Source organism: Taeniopygia guttata, chromosome 35, assembly GCF_048771995.1.
Source record: "Taeniopygia guttata chromosome 35, bTaeGut7.mat, whole genome shotgun sequence".
In the NCBI taxonomy this organism is placed as follows: Eukaryota; Metazoa; Chordata; class Aves; order Passeriformes; family Estrildidae; genus Taeniopygia; species Taeniopygia guttata.
The window spans coordinates 2300406-2320901 of NC_133060.1; the positions used below are offsets into that span (position 1 = coordinate 2300406).

The 20496-nt window shown below is 47.9% G+C and overlaps 3 long non-coding RNA genes across 3 annotated transcripts; 1 reads left to right on the plus strand and 2 right to left on the minus strand.

Moving 5' to 3' along the window:
- Nucleotides 1-1220: 1220 nt before the first annotated feature.
- On the minus strand, nucleotides 1221-2687 carry LOC140681423 (uncharacterized). Its single transcript, XR_012052600.1, has 2 exons — nucleotides 1928-2687; nucleotides 1221-1480 (listed from the first exon to the last, which is right to left on the minus strand). It is a non-coding gene; the product is annotated as an uncharacterized lncRNA (long non-coding RNA).
- Nucleotides 2688-3681: 994 nt separating this feature from the next.
- LOC140681408 (uncharacterized) lies at nucleotides 3682-12807 on the minus strand. Its single transcript, XR_012052585.1, has 2 exons — nucleotides 11973-12807; nucleotides 3682-7136 (listed from the first exon to the last, which is right to left on the minus strand). It is a non-coding gene; the product is annotated as an uncharacterized lncRNA (long non-coding RNA).
- Nucleotides 12808-14236: 1429 nt separating this feature from the next.
- LOC121468680 (uncharacterized) lies at nucleotides 14237-15513 on the plus strand. Its single transcript, XR_012052601.1, has 2 exons — nucleotides 14237-14799; nucleotides 15248-15513. It is a non-coding gene; the product is annotated as an uncharacterized lncRNA (long non-coding RNA).
- The last annotated feature ends 4983 nt before the right edge of the window (nucleotides 15514-20496 follow it).

A 20496-nucleotide genomic window follows, 5' to 3' on the forward strand; every position in this document is an offset into this window, starting at 1 on the left:
TTAAGAAGTGACACCTAAATTAGTTTTCTTTCTAACCCAGTAACTGACCCCTAAAGACCCACAATGCAGATTATTCTACCCAATTACAGGATACCACATAAACCCAAAAAGAAAGAGAAGAAGAAGAAGAAAGAAGAAGGGAACTCAAGACAACACCCTATATCCTCCATCTTGAACCCATCTATAACATACTAAAAATTCTAAAACCTAAATTTTTCACCCATATGACATACTCCACTACTCTCTGCAATCTCTACAATCTATTTCACACTTTTGTGGTTTCTAGTTTATTTGAAGCTTTGGAAGTTTTCTCCATGAATGAGGGTCAAAGTCAGTGCTCCCCTGGGGGTCAGGACACCCCAGAGCAGACAGAGAAATATTCCCGGTGCCCTGGGTTTCCACATCAGCAGGTGACAGTTACTGACAGTCGAAGGGTCAGCGGCAGGGTCCTCATCACACCCGTTCCTTAAACGTTATCTGGCCATGCAGACGGTCTTAGCTACTTCCACAAGTACTTTAAATCAACATTGGCTGTTTCACAAATATCTCTGAGTTATTATTGTCAGTTAGTTACAAAAAGAAAAGCATTAGTTATTATTTCACAACTACAGCTACTTCTGCAAAAGTTAACATTCTAATGCACAACACATGGCATCCACTTCAATATTTTGTAAAAGCCAAAACTATCATGTATGTTTTTCACACTGTGCACAAACTAAACTATCATCCATGAATGATGTTCTGAGGATATGAGCTACACAGGGGCCAGGGCATTGACCACAAAAAGCTGACAAATTATACTACAGCAAACGCATGTTAAAAGTGATTACAAGCTGTACTGTATCAAAATCGTTGTGATTAAGAATAAGTTGCAGAAGCCAAGACATCACAGCAAAAGCCACAACTACATAGTCCTTTATAACAAACCCAGGGCAGGTGTTTCCCTTGCAGGGAGCACTGGGGCCTTCCCCGGGCCCCTTCTGCCCTCTGGCAGAGCCGGGGGCATTTTCCAGCACACGCAGTTTGTACCCAAGAGTCGGTGCAGCCGAGAAGGCTCCGAGCGCCTCCTCCCAGGCTGACTCTGCAGATGCCCCGGCTGCTCTGGGCTCTGCCAGGGCTCTGCTGGGGCTCAGCTCTGGGTGAGGCTGGGCCCGCTCTCCCCTCACATTGCTCCGGGCAGCTGAGTCACAGAGGGAGGAGGAAGGGACACGCCAAGGGAGTTGAGGTTTAACAGAGTTTTTATTCAAAAAACTGCCATGCCAAACAGGCTGTCATAAGAACTGTAACAAACAGGGTGTCCTAACCAACATAACCAACTAGCACTGCTAACTACCATCACTAACTAGTTGTCCTCACTAACTACTGTAACTAACAGCTGTTTTGAAGTGCTTCATCTCCTCCGCTGCTCCCTCAGTTGCTTTGCTGCGGTGATCAGAGGGGTCAGGCTGGAGAGAAGCTTGGCTGATGATAAAAATGGGTGCTGCCCAAAGGATAAATAGAAAGAAATGAACCGTTACTTTCCAGAGTCAACTTCCTCACAGGCTCTGTTGCAACAGGACAAAGGGAAATGGTCAGAAACTCAGGAGAGGGAAGCAGGCTCAGGTTAGATTGAGGGCAGAATCCTTTTGCCAGGAGAGTGGGGAAACACTGACAGAAGGTGCCCAGAGATGTGGGAGGTGCCTCCTCCCTGGGAACATCCAAGCTCAGGTCAGGCAGGGCTCTGAGCACCTGCCCTGCCTGAAGATGGCCCTGCTCCTTGTGGGGCACCAGGTGCAGATGCCCTCGAAAGGACCCTGCCAAGCCAAACCAGGCGAGGGTTCTGCTTGCTTTGCGTGTGGAACGCAGAGAGACTGGAGACTATCGGAGGGCCCCACCAGAAAACCCCTCCCTGGCGCTGCTGCTTCCCCTGCAGCCGCTCGGCATTCACCTGCAGCAGCTCCTGGGCAGAGCAGCGCCGCTCCTCGTCCGGCTCCAGGCTGCACTCGAGGCAGTCCCGCAGCAGAGCCGACAGGCGCCCGGGCTCCTGCAGCTGCGGGGGCCCGTTGTGCCGGATCAGAGCGCGAGCCTGCAGGAAAAGCAAACTCAGCGCTCTGCCAGCTTCCTTCCCACCCACAGGTGCTCACATCGACCCCGGGTTCTCAGCCCCAGCTCCAGGGGCACTTTCCTCCCTGGCACAGATGCTGCTCACAGCTCATTTTCCTATGTCAACCAAAAAACCCAAACCCTGGTGCTGCCACAGCCGTTGGAAAGAGCTGATGCACTTGCTTTACATTTTCAGGTCATCCTCACAGCCAGAAGAGCTGCAACAGCGTAAATCCCAAAGCCAATTGTTGCTGGAGACTGCAGAATATGTGTCCGTGTTGAGGCTCGAGTGCTCTGGGAATTCCCTTCCCCATGTGCAGAAACCTCCAGCTGCTGCTCCCAGTGCAGGGTCACCCTGTGCTCACAGGGCTCTGCAGCCCCTGGAGAATTTGCCTCTGACCATGGCCTCGTTTCCTTGAAGTAAGGAGCTTCTCCTCCCACCATCTCGTGTTGCCGTGCGTGGCCAGTCCGAGCGGGCGCCGGCGGACGCGCGGGAGGAGCGGGGAGGCGGCCGCTGCTTTCCCCCGGGCGCTGCGGGCTCAGTCTGAGCGCACGGACAGACGGATGGTGGACACGGGGCTGGGGGCGGACACGGGGCTGGGGGCGGACACGGGGCTGGGGGCGGACACGGGGCTCAGGGCACACACGGGGCTGGGGGCACACACGGGGCACACACGGGGCACACACGGGGCACACTCGGGGCTCGGGGCACACATGGGGCTCGGGGCACACTCGGGGCTCGGGGCACACTCGGGGCACACACGGGGCACACACGGGGCACACACGGGGCTCGGGGCACACACGGGGCACACACGGGGCACACACGGGGCACACACGGGGCTCGGGGCACACTCGGGGCACACACGGGGCACACACGGGGCACACACGGGGCTCGGGGCACACACGGGGCACACACGGGGCACACACGGGACACACACAGGGCACACACGGGGCTCGGGGCACACTCGGGGCTCGGGGCACACTCGGGTTTATTGTGGGTGCGGCTTCCCGAGGCCCCCGGGCACCGGCGGGGTACCTGATCTATCCCCCGAACTGGGGGAGGGGGAAACGGACCCGCGGCCGATGAGGACGGGGCGGGGGCAGGGAAACCCCCCGGGAAAGCAGGAGACCCCGGGAACGGGGCGGGCATGGGAAAGGCGGGGGCGGAGGGAGCGACCGCGGGGCGAGGGGGAGGGAGGCAGGGTCGCAGCACAAGGGGAACCGCGTGGGGAGCGGCAGCGGGAATGGGGGAAAGAAGAAAAATTACAACTCCCACATTCGTCTGTGTCGTGGGAGAGAGAGGGGCAAAAACAGGAGAAAGAAAAGGGAAAAAAGGAGATTTCCCCCCCATTGTTCCTTCATCTCCCCACCTCCAATTCAATAGCAGGGCGTTATCAATAAACAATAGCAGTGAACTGTGAATAATCAATAGCAGGGAGTGATCAATAATCAGTATCAGTGAGTTATCAATAATCAATAGCAGTGGATTGTCAATAATTAATAGCAGGGAGTTATCAATGATCAACAGCAAGGAGTTATCAATAATCAGTATCAGTGACTTATCAATAATCATGTTATAAATTTGTGCCACAACGGAAAATAATCCAATTAAGAATTTTATTAATTTACAGCGAGTAGGATATGAACAAGGGTAACAGCGCTGGGCAGCAGACAGAGAACTTCAAAAACCGAAGCTCCACTGACTGCTACCTTGATTCGCTCAAACTGTCTCCTTTTATTCCAATTTCTTCTTTTTTCTCCCTGGAATTTGCAAGCTAATTCCTGCCGTTATCTTGTGTTTGTATAAGCAGTCTCTGGTGTGAATGGTTGTTGTGATCTTATCTTGCATAGGCAGTCTCTGGTGTGAATGGTTGTTGTGATCTTATCTTGCATAGGCAGTCTCTGGTGTAAGTGGTTGTTATCTTACCTTGCATCAGCTGTGTCCGTTTGCTGTTTGCATACCTCCGTGGCCTAACCTTATCTCAATAGACCATACCTCAGTCTGTATTTTTCTCACAGTTGTCTAACCTTTACATATATCTTAATAAACAATATCTCAATCTGTAGTTTCTTACAATTCCCCCCTTTTTCTTTTTATCCTATTATTGTTTATTAGACGTTGCTTTCATTCTCGGCACTGCAAATAAACCTTTTTCCACAATCCCAACATTTATCATAACACTCACATGGTAATACTTCACAATTACAATAGGCGTAGCCCCCTCGTGGCATAACACATTCACAACAATCTTCATTCTCATTAATAGATGCATTTTTATATTTTTCCCCCGACCTCGTAGTTAAAATTAGCAGTTTAGCTATGACAAATCATTTTTTAATATCGTGTACAATACAGCGTAATATACAAGGCCTGAATATAAGTCCCAGAATCAATATAATAAGCAGTCCAGCTAAGGCAGACAGCAAGGTGGTTAGCCAAGGTGAAACATTAAACCAATTTTCATACCATGTCCTGCCCGCCTCACGATCTTTTCTACGTTGATTTAACCTTTTCCAGAGTTCAGACATAGTGTCCTGAACTACTCCCGTATCGTCAGCAAAAGAGCAACATTCTTCATTGAGAGCTACACATAACCCCCCTTCTTTTAGGAATAATAGATCTAATCCTCTTCTATTTTGCAGTACTACTTCCAATAAAGACTTTACTGAAGTGGCTAAATTTTGGATAGATTGTTCTATTTTTGCTAAATCTTCATCTACAGCCGTCTGTAAACTTTGTAATTCCTGACTTTTTACTAGGGAGGCTATGCCTGTACCTGCTCCAACTCCACCCGCTATCAGCAGTGTAGCTAAGGTTACCACTGTAATTGGTTCTCATTTTTGTATATTCAGGTCTCCTTCAAAGTGGCGTAACACTTCCTCAGAGGTGTGATAGATCAGACGAGGAACAATTATCACCTGTACGCAAAACTGAGATTGATCAAACACGTTTAGGGATAGGCAAGGCGTTACTCCGATGTCTGAACAAACCCATTTAGCTCCTGGTGTCGGGATAGCCCATTTGTCATTTCTATTCTTGTGTTTATTTATAGTTTTTGTAGTGATTATTGTCGTTTGGTTGCACAAAGGCTGATAATTTTTGGGCACTGTACCGATACATTTTCCTTGACCTGTTACTAATTGAATAGTAATTCCCTGCGCATGGTTTTTCTGGTCATTCCATGGGCATTCTCGTGGGTTTGAACCACTAGACCATTGAATCTTAGCTGGTTTTCCAATCACCTCAAAATATGGTGGTCTAACATTATAACATAACCAGCATTCCTTAGTTAAATTTGGTTTGCTTTCATTAAGGGCACGATAAGAGGCTTGCATTAAATCCCATAAAGGGTCTTTGGATTTTAACACACCTGAATCCCTAACAGCCACCACGTCATTAGCTGTTCTATTTGTTATTGATAAGGGCTTTGGACAAGTGGTTGTAACACTTGCAGGGACTATCTTTTTCGTAGGGGAAATGGGTGAATTCAATACTTTATTCGGCCCAACAGGGAGTGAATCATGTGGTATTTTAACTTTTCTTATGAGAAAATGCCCTCCCCCGTCTTTAGGAATTCCTCCATAGACACGTATTCCCCATGTTAGTCCTACTAACCACTTGTCTCCTAGGGGATGTAATACTTGAAATTTGATGCGGGTACAGACTTCCTTGTCCCGTGAAGCTACATAATCCAGGTCACGCAGACCTGTAAGATCTACACCTGTTTGTCCAGGTACACATCCGTTAGGAGTCCAGGTTGCTTTTATATATTTATCAGGAGCCTTTACTGACCAGCCCGAGGCTATTGTTTCACATCCCCAATAGCCACAATAATAATGTCCGGGATAATTACAGTAAGACGGTCCAGAAGCCGGGCATATATAAAATGGAGGTCCTTTTTCACAATGTATCGGTACTAAATCACAAAGTTTTACTATGAATTCAGGTGTACCTGTGTTGCTAAAAGTGGCTATTGTTCTCGTTCCTTCCCAAGATATTAGTTCCCACTTGAATGGTTCATGTGGGTTTCCCCCTTCTGCCAGGGTTATTATCAATATCAAGACTAACGGTATACCAGGAAAAAGGGTGTCTGTCAATTTTACCAATTTAAGTAGATTTTTACCAATCCTGGGGAAGCTCTGTTGTTCCTGCTTTTGCGTCCCATTGTTCTGATTCTTTTCTCCACAGTCTGTTCCTCTTCTGCCTCACCCGTCGACTCGGTTGCTTCGAGTCACGGGGTGCAACATCTTCTCGGCAGCAAGGGAATTCTTCAGGAGAACAGCTGTTTCGGGATTTCTGCCTGTTTACATAGGCTTCCCACTTTGCAGCTTGAACTAATGGGGCAAAGCAAGACACAGTTAGTACTTCCCTTCTACACTTTATAACCAAGATTTCAGCCACAAAGAGGACTGGTTCATTGGAATGGTAACAATAATATTGAGGGTATCCACGTTCACAGCGTGTCCACCATTTATCCCGGCATACCTTATGCCTAAAACAAGCAAATGGATAACAACTGTAGTTTAAATCATTACAACTAATTCGTATATCTAGAGTACATATATTATTTACATCAGCATATCTTTCATATTCACTATTGTGTGGCTACATATGCCTAACAATTTCCTTCAGCACACGTTGTACGCTTCCATATATAATAGATAAAAAAGGAAATAATTATAGCAAATATAAACAGCAATACACACTTTATACCAAAAGGTAATGCAGCAAAAAAATCGAATAAAGTCTTTATCATTTCGTTATCTTTTCAGAGTTATCTTGGTGTCACCTGGAGTACTGATTACTTTCCAGTGGGGTCTTGTCACTGGGCCTTTAATGCGGCTGGCATGAGTCCATCCACGCTCAGCAGTCCGGACAGCTGTTTCTGTTGTCAACAAAACGAGATAAGGTCCCTCCCAATTGGGTTTTAGGGTTTCTTCCTTCCACACTTTAATCAATATCCAATCCCCAGGTTTAACTTTGTGTATTTTTAAGTCCAACGGGGGTCGTTGCACAATCAGTCCATGTTCCCAAAGCTGGTTACGATGTTCTGCTAATTGTGAAACATATTCATTAATCACACGGTCTCTAATTAAAACATTTGTTTGTGGGCTTTCAATTCTGTAGGACATTCCATACACCATTTCAAACGCTGATATTCCTACATCTGCTCGGGGTCTGGTTCTGAGAATTAATAGTGCCATAGGTAGGCATTTAATCCATGATAATTTGGTTTCTATCATTAGTTTAGTCAAAATAGTTTTAATTTCTCCATTCATCCTTTCAACTTTTCCTGAACTTTGTGGATGCCATGGTGTATGGTATTCCCACTTAATACCCAAGCTTTCTGTCAGATCTCTAACAATTTTTGACACAAAATGTGTTCCTCTGTCCGAGTCGATTACTTCAGGTACTCCATATCGAGGTATAACATGTTCAAGTAACACTTTAGTGACTTGGTTAGCGGTTGCCCTGGAGGTAGGAAAAGCCTCAACATAATGTGTTAAATGATCCACCATTACTAATAAATATTTGTAACGCCCTACCCTAGGTAGTTCAGTAAAATCTACTTGTATATGTGAGAAAGGTCTGTATGCTGGGGAACGTCCCCCAAGAGGTCTCTGTTTTATGTTTTTTCGATTAACCTTTTGACAGGTCTCGCAGGCTGCTGTGACTGTCTTTGCTATATTATATACGCCTATACAGGCATACTGTCGATTGAAATGATCAACTAACGCCTGAGTTCCCCAGTGTGTTTTGCTGTGTATTTTTGAAAATATTTCAATTGCTATGCCCTTCGGCAAGACTTCTCTCCCATCTGGCAATATGCATTTCCCATCCTGTTCCTTAGCTCCCATTTGTTCTAGTTTTTCTTTTTCTGCAGTCTCAAAACTCAAATTTTTACTAACAGGTACTTGTTGCATAGTCAGAATTATATTATAATTGCCTGCCACTCGTTTTGCTTCTGTATCAGCTGCATTATTTCCCCTAACTTGATAACTTGTACCTCGCTGGTGTCCCTTTATATGTACAACTGCTATTTTATTTGGCATTTTCAATGCCCCCAGAACTCACCGAATTAATTCCTGGTGTACCAGCTCTTTTCCCTGTGAGTTAATAAATCCTCTTTCCTCCCATATTTTCCCAAAAGTGTGTACTGCTCCGAACGCATAACGTGAGTCTGCATATATAGTTCCATCCTTTCCCTTCAGTGACACTAATGCTTTCCACAATGCATACAGCTCGCAGGCTTGTGCCGACCAGCTGGCACTCAGGGGGCCTGATTCTCTTATCTTAAATTCTCCTTTTTCCCACTAAACGATGGCATATCCAGACAATCGTTTACCTTCCACTATTCGTGATGACCCATCTATAAATAATACTTCTCCACATTGTAGTTCTTCTTCTTCTGAGTCTGACCTAATGCGTGTTTGTTGTTCAATTGTTTGAAAACAATTGTGCAATAGTTCATTACCTTCTCCTGGGTACAAAAATTCAGCGGGGTTAACTGCTCCAATAGTTTTTAAAGATAGTTTAGGGGATTCTATAAGTATTCCCTCATACTTTAATAATCGGCTATCTGTAAGCCATTTTTCTGCTTTTTGTTGTAGCACTCCCCTGATGTTATGAGGCGCATATAAGATAACTTCTCCATTAAAAGTAATGCGATTTGTTTCCTCAAGTAATAGGGCAGCAGAAACAATGATTTGTAAACAACTCGGCCAACCCCTGCTCACAGGGTCTAACAGCTTTGATAGGTATGCCACCGGTTTCTTTTGTCCGGCCCATTCCTGAGTTAACACTCCGAATGCCATTCCTTCGTGTATGTTAACAAATAAATGGAATGGCCGTTTTAAATCTGGGAGACTTAAAACTGGTGCTTGACTTAGCTCCCTTTTGAGACTGGCAAACTGCTCTTGATCCTGAGGAGTCCACTTGGGTATTTTGCCTTTAGGCAATTGTTCATATAAGAATTTAACTTTAAAGCTGTAGTTCTCTATCCATTGCCTACAATACCCAAATAGTCCTAATGCCTGCCGAATTTGCCTCTTAGTGACAGGCATAGGTAATTCCAGAATTCCTTTAATACGCTCTGGATCTAATATCTTCTGGCCGTTAAACAGATAATGTCCCAGATATTTCACTTTTTCCTCCACAAATTGTAACTTTTCTTGTGATACCCGTAGTCCCTTTTGTGCAAGAAAGTTTAGGAGTCGAATGGTTTCTTTCTTTACATTCTCCTTATTATTCCCCGCTATGAGCAGATCATCTACATATTGTAACAGCACATTTCCCATTTGTACCTGATATTCTGTTAAGAGTTCTTCTAGAGCCTGTCCAAACAGATTTGGGGATTCAGTGAACCCTTGGGGGAGCACGGTCCATCTTAATTGCTGTCTCCGGCCCGTCTCTATGTCTTCCCATTCAAAACCAAAATAATTACGGCATTTTTCTGCCAGCGGACAGGCCCAAAAGGCATCCTTTAAATCAATCACACTATACCAGGAATTATGTGGTCCTACTTTGCTTAGCAATGTATATGGATTTGCTACTACAGGGAACCGAGTGATAGTTCTTTTGTTTATTTCCCTTAGATCATGTACGAGCCGATATTTCCCATTAGGTTTTTTTACAGGCAAAATGGGGGTGTTAAAAGGTGACATACAAGGCTCTAAGACTCCTTGTGCCAACAATCGATCAATTTCTGGCTTCAATCCTCTCCGTCCTTCTAAGGATATGGGATACTGCCTTACCTTCACAGGTATGTGGAGTTCGGAAATTTGGATTTTAATCGGTGTCATTTCCAGTCTACTAATTGTGTCCGGAGAGTACCAGACATTGGGGTTAATTTGTTTTAGATCATCCACAGTCAAAGGATAAGCAGATACTGCCAAGTCTTGATTTTTTACTTTAATTTCTAATTGCAGTTCAACAATTAAATCTCGTCCTAACAGATTAAATTCTGCTTCAGGGACGAGCAAGAGTTCACCCATTCCAAATTTATTTTCAGTTTCGAATACCACATTTTTGATTTTACTTACCTTAAAGGGTTCCCCTTTTGCCCCAATTACTTGTACCTTTTCAGGGGAAACTTTATATCCCTCAGGTATTTGCTTAATAGTTGATTTCTCAGCCCCAATGTCTACAAAAAGGTGAACTCTTGTTTATGGGGAGCTATTTTTAATTTTATCAAGGGCTCATGGTGGTTCCGGTCCCCTAAAATATAGAGCCCCTGACTTTCCTATTCCGTTTTCAAATTTTCCTCGTCCCTGATCCTTTCTCTGCAATTCTTCTTTATATGTCCCTTCTTTCCACAGTAAAAACAAGATCTCTGTTCCTTTTCTATTACTACCTTTCCTTGTTTCATCCTAGCAGATCTGTGTTCACCGGTTCGCCCTTTGCGGTCCTCTCTGACCGCTGCTACCATCATTCTTACTTGTCGCTTGCTGCTCTCTTCTTCCCGCCTTACGTAGACTTTCTGAGCTTCCCTCAATAATTCATCCAACCCTCTATTCTGCCAGTCCTCTAACTTTTCAATCTTCTTTCTGATATCTTCCCATGATTTTGCCACAAACTGAGTTTTGAGGAGCTCTTGCCCTAAAGGGTCGTTTGGATTTACCCCAGAGTACAGCTGAAGGGCTTTCCTCAGTCGTTCCAGCCACTCAGTAGGGCTTTCATCTTTCTTTTGCATTTCATTAAATGCTTTATTGCTATTCTGCCCACGGGGTACTGCTTCTCTAATTCCCTGAATTACTATAGTTCTCAGGTCCTGCATGTGAGTTCTATGAGCCGGATCCTGATTATTCCAATTAGGTCTTTGGAGTGGCCATTTAATAGCTGCTTGAGGTCCCTGGGCATGCTGAGCATCCCACAGTCTCATTCCTGCTCGTCTAATCATATCTCTTTCCTCGGTAGTAAATAATTGACCAAGGATAGATTGCATCTCATCCCAAGTATAAAGGTTTGGTCCCAAAAATTGATCTAGTCTTTCTGCTACTCCGAGTGGGTCCTCAACTAAATTTCCCATCTCAGTTCTTTTAAAATCTCGTAAGTCGGCAGAATTTAAGGGTACAGAAATATATCCAACCACTGGTTGAGGTCCTCCCATAGGTACTTCCCTTAGGGGGTACATCTGAGCTGCCCCTCTTTGACTTCTAGTTACACGTCTAGGACGGGGTGGGGACCCTTGTTCTGATTCTGGTGGGGGAGTGGGCGCTCTGGGGACCTCTGGAGGGGCTGCGGGAACAGGAGGAGGAATATAAGGAGGGAGGGTTAGAAGGGTTTCGTCTAACTCTTCCTTCTTTTTCTGGTGTTTAGTTTTTATTTCACTCAACGGATAAAGTCTAGCCCCCGGTCTTTCTAGCCACACTTCCGCATATTGACTCTCCTCCGGGTTAAAGAATTTTTTATTATTAACCCAGAGGTTTAATTGCTGTCTTACCCAATCTTCTTCTGACCCATAGACTGGCCAAATGACATTTTTAGAAATCTTCTTCCCTCCCCATATCTTAGTACAATATTCTATCATTTTTTGCTTATCTTTCCCTAGGGTTCCAGGGAAATATCTCCAATTATCTAAAATATATGCCAGAGGGGTATTCTTAGGTACAGAGGGTACCCCCCCCATGGGAGTCGAAGGCTTGCTGCCCTTCGCCCCCATCTTCTGGAATATCCACAAACACACACTCACTCGCTCCTCTTGTTCCTGGCCCAGTCCCTCGCGGGAGATGGAAAACGCAGTACTTAAGAGTCCACACTTGCTTGGTTCAGTATATCGAACCTCTCATTCGTTATATTCCAGGAAACCCAATCCCGCCCGAACGGCAAACCCGCGAACAATTTCGCCGCGAACAGTTTCGCTCTGCGAATAATTTCGCAATATACTTACGCGTCCTGCGTCTTCGTCCGGACTCCCGTGCACAGAATTTTTATGGGATTTTACCGGTTTTTTTCCTTTGTTCCTTATCCTAGATTTTAGGTTCGTCGGTAAGGTTTTGAGGAAAGCTGTTGATCACGGGGCCGCGAAAATATCGCGGGGCGCCTTTCCCCGGAGGATCAAAAGCCCACCCTTCCTTATCCGAGTCACGGCACCAGAAATTGTTATAAATTTGCGCCACAACGGAACATAATCCAATTAAGAATTTTATTAATTTACAGCAAGTAGGATATGAACAAAGGTAACAGCGCTGGGGAAGCAAATCCAAAAACTTCCAAAAATTCGAAGCTTTGGCTGCTCCGCCGATTTCACTCCAACTGTCTCCTTTTATTCCTATTTCTTCTTTTGTCTCCCTGGAATTTGCAAGTCAATTCCTGTCATTATCTTGTGTTTGTTTAAGCAGTCCCCTAGTGTGAATGGTTGTTGTGGTCTTTATCTTCAGTCTCCGGTTGAAGTGCTTGTTATCTTATCTAGTATCAGCTGTGTCCGTTTGGTGTTTGCATACCTCCGTGGTCTAACTTTATCTCAATACCTCAGTCTGTATTTTTCTTCTCACAGTTGTCTAACTTTTACATATATCTTAATAAACAATATCCCACTCTGTAGTTTCTCACAATTGTCTAACCTTTACATATATCTTAATAAACACTATCCCAATCTGTAGTTTCTCACAATTGTCTAACCTTTATATATATCTTAATAAACACTATCCCAATCTGTAGTTTCTCACAATTGTCTAACCTTTACGTATATCTTAATAAACAATATCTCAATCTGTAGTTTCTCACAATCAATAACGAATAATAATATAGGATTAATTTCTCTAATATTGGTTATTAATAATCAATAATTAATAATTAATATTGGCTTGATGTCTTTGTAATATTGATTTATTTATCCTTAATAATTAATAATAGATCGATTACTTTTTAGTGTTGATAAATTAATAATCAATAGATAATGCGTCTATTTCTTGGTAATGCTGGGATTAATAAAGAATTAATAATTACTATTGGATTTATTTCTCTGTAATATTGATTAATTAATTATCAATACTTAATTGATATAGGATAAATTTCTTTGTAATGGTTATTAATTAGTAATCATTATTCAATAATGAATATTGGATTGATTTCTTTGTAATATTGTGAAAAATGCAGATTGAATGATGCACTGCTATTGACTATTGATAACTCCCTGCTATTGATTATTGATAATCTGCTATTCACTATTGACAACTCTCTGCTAGTGATTATTGATAATTCACTGCTATTGATCATTGATAACTCGCTGATACTGATTATTGATAACTCCCTGCTATTGATTATTGACATTTCACTGCTATTGATTATTGATAACTCACTGATACTGATTATTGATCACTCCCTGCTATTGATTATTTACAGTTCACTGCTATTGTTTATTGATAACTCCCTGCTATTGAATTGGCGGTGGGGAGATGAAGGAACAATGGGGGGAAATCTCCTTTTTTCCCTTTTCTTTCTCCTGTTTTTGCCCCTCTCTCTCCCACGACACAGACGAATGTGGGAGTTGTAATTTTTCTTCTTTCCCCCATTCCCGCTGCCGCTCCCCACGCGGTTCCCCTTGTGCTGCGACCCTGCCTCCCTCCCCCTCGCCACGCGGTCGCTCCCTCCGCCCCCGCCTTTCCCATGCCCGCCCCGTTCCCGGGGTCTCCTGCTTTCCCGGGGGGTTTCCCTGCCCCCGCCCCATCCTCATCGGCCGCGGGTCCATTTCCCCCTCCCCCAGTTCGGGGGATAGATCAGGTACCCCGCTGGTGCCCGGGGGCCTCGGGAAGCCGCACCCACAATAAACCCGAGTGTGCCCCGAGCCCCGAGTGTGCCCCGAGCCCCGTGTGTGCCCTGTGTGTGCCCCGAGCCCCGAGTGTGCCCCGAGCCCTGTGTGTGCCCCGTGTGTGCCCCGAGCCCCGTGTGTGCCCCGTGTGTGCTTTGTGTGTGCCCCATGCGTGCCCTGTGTGTGCCCCGTGTGTGCTCCGAGCCCCAAGTGTGTCCCGTGTCCGCCCCCAGCCCCGTGTCCGCCATCCGTCTGTCCGTGCGCTCAGACTGAGCCCGCAGCGCCCGGGGGAAAGCGGCGGCCGCCTCCCCGCTCCTCCCGCGCGTCCGCCGGCGCCCGCTCGGACTGGCCACGCACGGCAACATGAGATGGTGGGAGGAGAAGCTCCTTTCTTCAAGGAAACGAGGCCATGGTCAGAGGCAAATTCTCCAGGGGCTGCAGAGCCCTGTGAGCACAGGGTGACCCTGCACTGGGAGCAGCAGCTGGAGGTTTCTGCACATGGGGAAGGGAATTCCCAGAGCACTCGAGCCTCAACACGGACAAATATTCTGCAGTCTCCAGCAACAATTGGCTTTGGGATTTACGCTGTTGCAGCTCTTCTGGCTGTGAGGATGACCTGAAAATGTGAAGCAAGTGCATCAGCTCTTTCCAATGGCTGTGGCAGCACCAGGGTTTGGGTTTTTTGGTTGACATAGGAAAATGAGCTGTGAGCAGCGTCTGTGCCAGGGAGGAAAGTGCCCCTGGAGCTGGGGCTGAGAACCCGGGGTCGATGTGAGCACCTGTGGGTGGGAAGGAAGCTGGCAGAGCGCTGAGTTTGCTTTTCCTGCAGCCTCGCGCTCTGATCCGGCACAACGGGCCCCCGCAGCTGCAGGAGCCCGGGCGCCTGTCGGCTCTGCTGCGGGACTGCCTCGAGTGCAGCCTGGAGCCGGACGAGGAGCGGCGCTGCTCTGCCCAGGAGCTGCTGCAGGTGAATGCCGAGCGGCTGCAGGGGAAGCAGCAGCGCCAGGGAGGGGTTTTCTGGTGGGCCCCTCCGATAGTCTCCAGTCTCTCTGCGTTCCACACGCAAAGCAAGCAGAACCCTCGCCTGGTTTGGTTCGGCAGGGTCCTTTCGAGGGCATCTGCACCTGGTGCCCCACAAGGAGCAGGGCCATCTTCAGGCAGGGCAGGTGCTCAGAGCCCTGCCTGACCTGAGCTTGGATGTTCCCAGGGAGGAGGCACCTCCCACATCTCTGGGCACCTTCTGTCAGTGTTTCTCCACTCTCCTGGCAAAAGGATTCTGCCCTAGATCTAACCTGAGCCTGCTTCCCTCTCCTGAGTTTCTGACCATTTCCCTTTGTCCTCTTGCAACAGAGCCTGTGAGGAAGTTGACTCTGGAAAGTAACGGTTCATTTCTTTCTTTTTTATCCTTTGGGCAGCACCCATTTTTATCATCAGCCAAGCTTCTCTCCAGCCTGACCCCTCTGATCACCGCAGCAAAGCAACTGAGGGAGCAGCGGAGGAGATGAAGCACTTGAAAACAGCTGTTAGTTACAGTAGTTAGTGAGGACAACAGGACAACTAGTTAGTGATGGTAGTTGGCAGTGCTAGTTGGTTATGTTGGTTAGGACACCCTGTTTGTTACAGTTCTTATGACAGCCTGTTTGGTATGGCAGTTTTTTGAATAAAAACTCTGTTAAACCACAACTCCCTTGGCGTGTCCCTTCCTCCTCCCTCTGTGACTCAGCTGCCCGGAGCAATGTGAGGGGAGAGCGGGCCCAGCCTCGCCCAGAGCTGAGCCCCAGCAGAGCCCTGGCAGAGCCCAGAGCAGCCGGGGCATCTGCAGAGTCAGCCTGGGAGGAGGCGCTCGGAGCCTTCTCGGCTGCACCGACTCTTGGGTACAAACTGCGTGTGCTGGAAAATGCCCCCGGCTCTGCCAGAGGGCAGAAGGGGCCCGGGGAAGGCCCCAGTGCTCCCTGCAAGGGAAACACCTGCCCTGGGTTTGTTATAAAGGACTATGTAGTTGTGGCTTTTGCTGTGATGTCTTGGCTTCTGCAACTTATTCTTAATCGCAACGATTTAGATACAGTACAGCTTGTAATCACTTTTAACATGCGTTTGCTGTAGTATAATTTGTCAGCTTTTTGTGGTCAATGCCCTGGCCCCTGTGTAGCTCATATCCTCAGAACATCATTCATGGATGATAGTTTAGTTTGTGCACAGTGTGAAAAACATACATGATAGTTTTGGCTTTTACAAAATATTGAAGTGGATGCCATGTGTTGTGCATTAGAATGTTAACTTTTGCAGAAGTAGCTGTAGTTGTGAAATAATAACTAATGCTTTTCTTTTTGTAACTAACTGACAATAATAACTCAGAGATATTTGTGAAACAGCCAATGTTGATTTAAAGTACTTGTGGAAGTAGCTAAGACCGTCTGCATGGCCAGATAACGTTTAAGGAACGGGTGTGATGAGGACCCTGCCGCTGACCCTTCGACTGTCAGTAACTGTCGCCTGCTGATGTGGAAACCCAGGGCACCGGGAATATTTCTCTGTCTGCTCTGGGGTGTCCTGACCCCCAGGGGAGCACTGACTTTGACCCTCATTCATGGAGAAAACTTCCAAAGCTTCAAAGTAAGCTAGAAACCACAAAAGTGTGAAATAGATTGTGGAGATTGCAGAGAGTAGTGGAGTATGTCACATGGGTGAGAAATTTAGGTTTTAGAATTTTCAGTATGTTATAGATGGGTTCAAGATGGAGGATATAGGGTGTTGTCTTGAGTTCCCTTCTTCTTTCTTCTTCTTCTTCTCTTTCTTTTTGGGTTTATGTGGTATCCTGTAATTGGGTAGAATAATCTGCATTGTGAGTCTTTAGGGGTCAGTTACTGGGTTAGAAAGAAAACTAATTTAGGTGTCACTTCTTAATTGGGTAGCTTAGTTTTTGATTAGACTTACAGGGCCTTGTAACAAGAGATTGTTGGCCATTTTTGTGCTGTTTTCCTGCATGCAGAGTCTGGTGCAGACAGTGTGCTGAAGTTTTGATAAGAATAAACAGAAGCTGAAGACCGAAAAAGTCCAATGCAGCTCTGGTTCCTGACACAGAACTGCTCCAGGAGGGTCCCCCTGCCAGGGGAGCCGCCAGGGAGTTGCCCAACTTGGGGCCCGCAAACTCCCAGCTGAATCGGGGATCAGGGGCTGTTGTGAGGAAGTGACACACAACCCTCAAAACAACAATCCATGATTCCTGCACGGACTCTAGAAAGGCGGGTTGGGGGTCAAACCAAAAGAGTTCCTGGAAGAAGTAAATGAGTTCAAAGAAATGTTTGAATGTGTATAATCTTTATGAATATGTTTTTGGACAATACAATGGAAAAAGTAGATAAGAAGAGTTGCTATGGCTAACCAGTGTGCCTCTGGCCATTGCCAAGCACCCAGCGCTGTTATTGATTTGTCTCTAATTATCCCTTCTTAAAGTTTTAAAAATCGTCTTGCTCATTTTGCCCCTCTTTGGCTTCTCCTCCAGGAGCAGAGGGAGCCGGGGCAGAGACCGCTGTTCCTTCTGCCATCTGCGGCAAGAGAGAAGCATGAGGGACAGGCCGTTACCTCTCATTTATAACCTCGTTCCTCCTCGGATCCACAAATACCACTTCCAAGGAGAAATCAGCAACTCTGTTAGCGATGGGATTCTAAGTGACTCTGACCAGATTAAAGTGGGTTAACTCAACAGAACTCTATTTGATGAACTCTATGAATTTGATAGTCCTCCCTGGCTGCTATCAGCAAGCAGCGGTGCCTCTGCACAATGCAGCTTTTAGCTCTTGAAAACTCTGAAATGGAAAAGTCAGAGAGAGCCAGCACGGACTTTGTTATTGCTGCGGCAGACAAGGAAAACTCAAACTGGATCAGAATCCCATGCAGTGCACGAAAAGGGCAGGAAAGGTTGCGCAGACGCCTCTTTGCTTGCTGGAAAGAGGGAAAATGAGCGGGGCTTCTCCTCCTGGCAAACCAACAAACCACAAGTCGGAAGTGTCCCCTCCTCAGGTGGCTAAAGCACTTGGATGCAGTGAGGGCATGTCTGGCAGGGAAACAGCCCTGGTGGTGAGCACTGCCATGTATGGATCCATGGATCTGAAGGTCCCTCACAAGCCTCCTGTTGTCCAGGCTAAAGCTCCCTCAGCACCTCCTCCTTGGCCTTGTGCTCCACAGCCTTCCCCAGCTCCCGTGTCCTTCTCTGCACACGCTCCAGCCCCTCGAGGACTTTCTGCTTCAGAGGGGCCCACAAGTGGACACAGCACTCCCAGCCATGGCCGCAGCGCTGCCCAGCCCAGGGGGACGGTCACTGCCCTGCTCCTGCTGCCCCACTGCTGCTGACACAGGCCAGGGCATCCTTGGCCTTCTTGGCCACCTGGCCACACACTGGCCCACCTTCAGCTGCTCTTGACCCGCACCCCTGCGTCCTTTTGGCCCACGCAGCTCCCCCACCACAAAATTGCCCGCTTGACTTCAAATAGAGCATCCCCAGTTCCAAGATGTCCTTCCTCTTCTCAGCAACACAAGACAGCAGTCAAGGACTTGCAGCTTCCCCCCCAGCCTAGGCACTAATGCCATTCCCAAAGCTGCAGGCTGTGTGCAGCTGTCCCTGCAGGATGGCCCCAGGGCAGAGCCCAGCCGGGCTCCCCCTGCAGCCCCTGAAGCTTGGGGCAGGCAGTGGCCCAGAGCTGAGGTTCACGGGGAGCACCCGCAGCTGTGCCTCGCACTCTGTTGCCGTGTCACCATGCAGGCTGGCTTGTACGGGGTGAATGTACCAGCCCTGGTTTGACTGACAGGGGCCTGGCCCATCACAGCTCTCCCAAGGCTGCAGGCATTCCCCAGGCCAGAATCTGAAGGGGCACAGAGATCAGACCAGTGAAATCATCCAGACTGGGTTTTTCAAAGGCCCTTTAGAAGGAAGGGCTTGAGAATAAACGTGCTCTGTTTGCCACAGGAACATCGGGGTGAGTGGTCTCTTTGGCTCCAACCCACTTTCCTCCCCGTGCCAACGTTACCCACTCCCTCACACGTCCCCCCCGTGCCTTCCCACTGCCTTGTCCTGTCAGGGCTTCCACAGCCCCTCATCCCTTCGTGGCCCCGTCCCCTCAGGCTCTCCCCAGCCCGGCCAACCTGCCCGGCAGCAGCGCCGCAGCCCCACAGGAGCTCCAGAGGAGCCCATCCAGAGGCACCTGGGAGCCCTCAGCAATCCAGGCAGCAACACACGGGCAGGAGGACACAGATGGCGCTTCCTGCCTGGGACAGGGCTTGTGGCCATCTCCAGGCACCGCTCTCACAGAGATCCCCACAGCTCCAGCCCCTGCCCATCTGCTCTGTGGGCAGCACAAAGGCTTTGGCAGAACCACCAAAGGCCAAGGGGCTTCTGGCCATTTTCCCTGCAACCCTGCATGCCTGGGCAGCTTGCTGAGCCCAGGATCCCATTTGTCCCTCTTCCCCTAGACCCTGCAGAGCCTGGGCAGCAAAAGAAAGATCCTGGGAGTCTGTCTATTACAACACATCCTATATTTATATGCTAAAGTAAAACAAAGAGAAAGAAAAGAACAATCTTAAAGAAACGAAACATTCCTGCTGGCTCGGGCGGCCCCAGCAGACAGAGCCTCTGGGATCAGCTCTCTGCAGAGCTCCAGCAGCGCAGCCAGCCGAGCCCCGACAGACGAGGCCGTCTCCTCCATGCCCTGCGGAGCCGATCATGCAGGTTGTCAAAGATGGAGTATGGAGCTCTCTCTGCTTCCTGGAGGACGTACAATGTTTGACCTGCCAGGCTTCCGACAGGGACACTGATGTCATTGGCCATGCCTTCAAGGGCTGAAAGAGAGAGGAACAGAGCCATGGTCAGTTCCCACATCTGAGGGGACCCGAGGGGACTCTGTGCCAGGGCCATCCCAGCCGGCTCTGGCCATGGCCAGCAGGGAGCAGGGACCAGCTGGATCAGCCCGAAGCTGCTGGCCAGGAATCCCCCAGGTGCCCTGAAACCTCTGTGTGCTTTGCCCACGCCGGCCCTGGTCCGCACAGGGAGCAGAGCCCTCCGCAGCCGGGGCAGGGCTCGCAGCTCCCCGCCAGCCCCCGCTGGCAGCCCGCTGCCCTCACTCACCGTCAGAGATGAGCTGGAGCTCTTCCTTCCTCCCCCTCAGGTACCGCCCGGCCGTCCCTGGGAACACAGAGCCTGTCAGGCCCCACCAGACCAAAGAGATGTTCACCAGGGCCCTCCCTGTTTGTGGCCGTCCAGTGCCGAGCTGAGCAGGCAGCCAGTTGTGTTTGCACGTGAGCTGCCACAGGAAGACACACAGCAGCTGGAGATTTGAATAGCAGGGCTTGGGCCAATTCTTTTTCTTTCAGAGTGCAAGAAAGACGCAAAAGCACAAGGAAACATGACAGTGTTTCGGTGGATTCTCTTTGTCCTGTGAAGTTGAGTAGCTGTTCGTGTTTCCGTGCTACTGCTAATCCCTTCCATGAAAAAATCATTGCAGGAAGGAGCAACAACATCTGACACGCACCAAGTGTTGCCACCAGTTGCTCCAGGTGCTGCTACCAACAGCCCCTGTAAGACGCAGCACAGCCCCCAGTGCACACCAAAAGCCAGGGAATCTCAGAAAAACGAGAAACTGGACAAGACAAACACAGATCTGAACCAATGTGG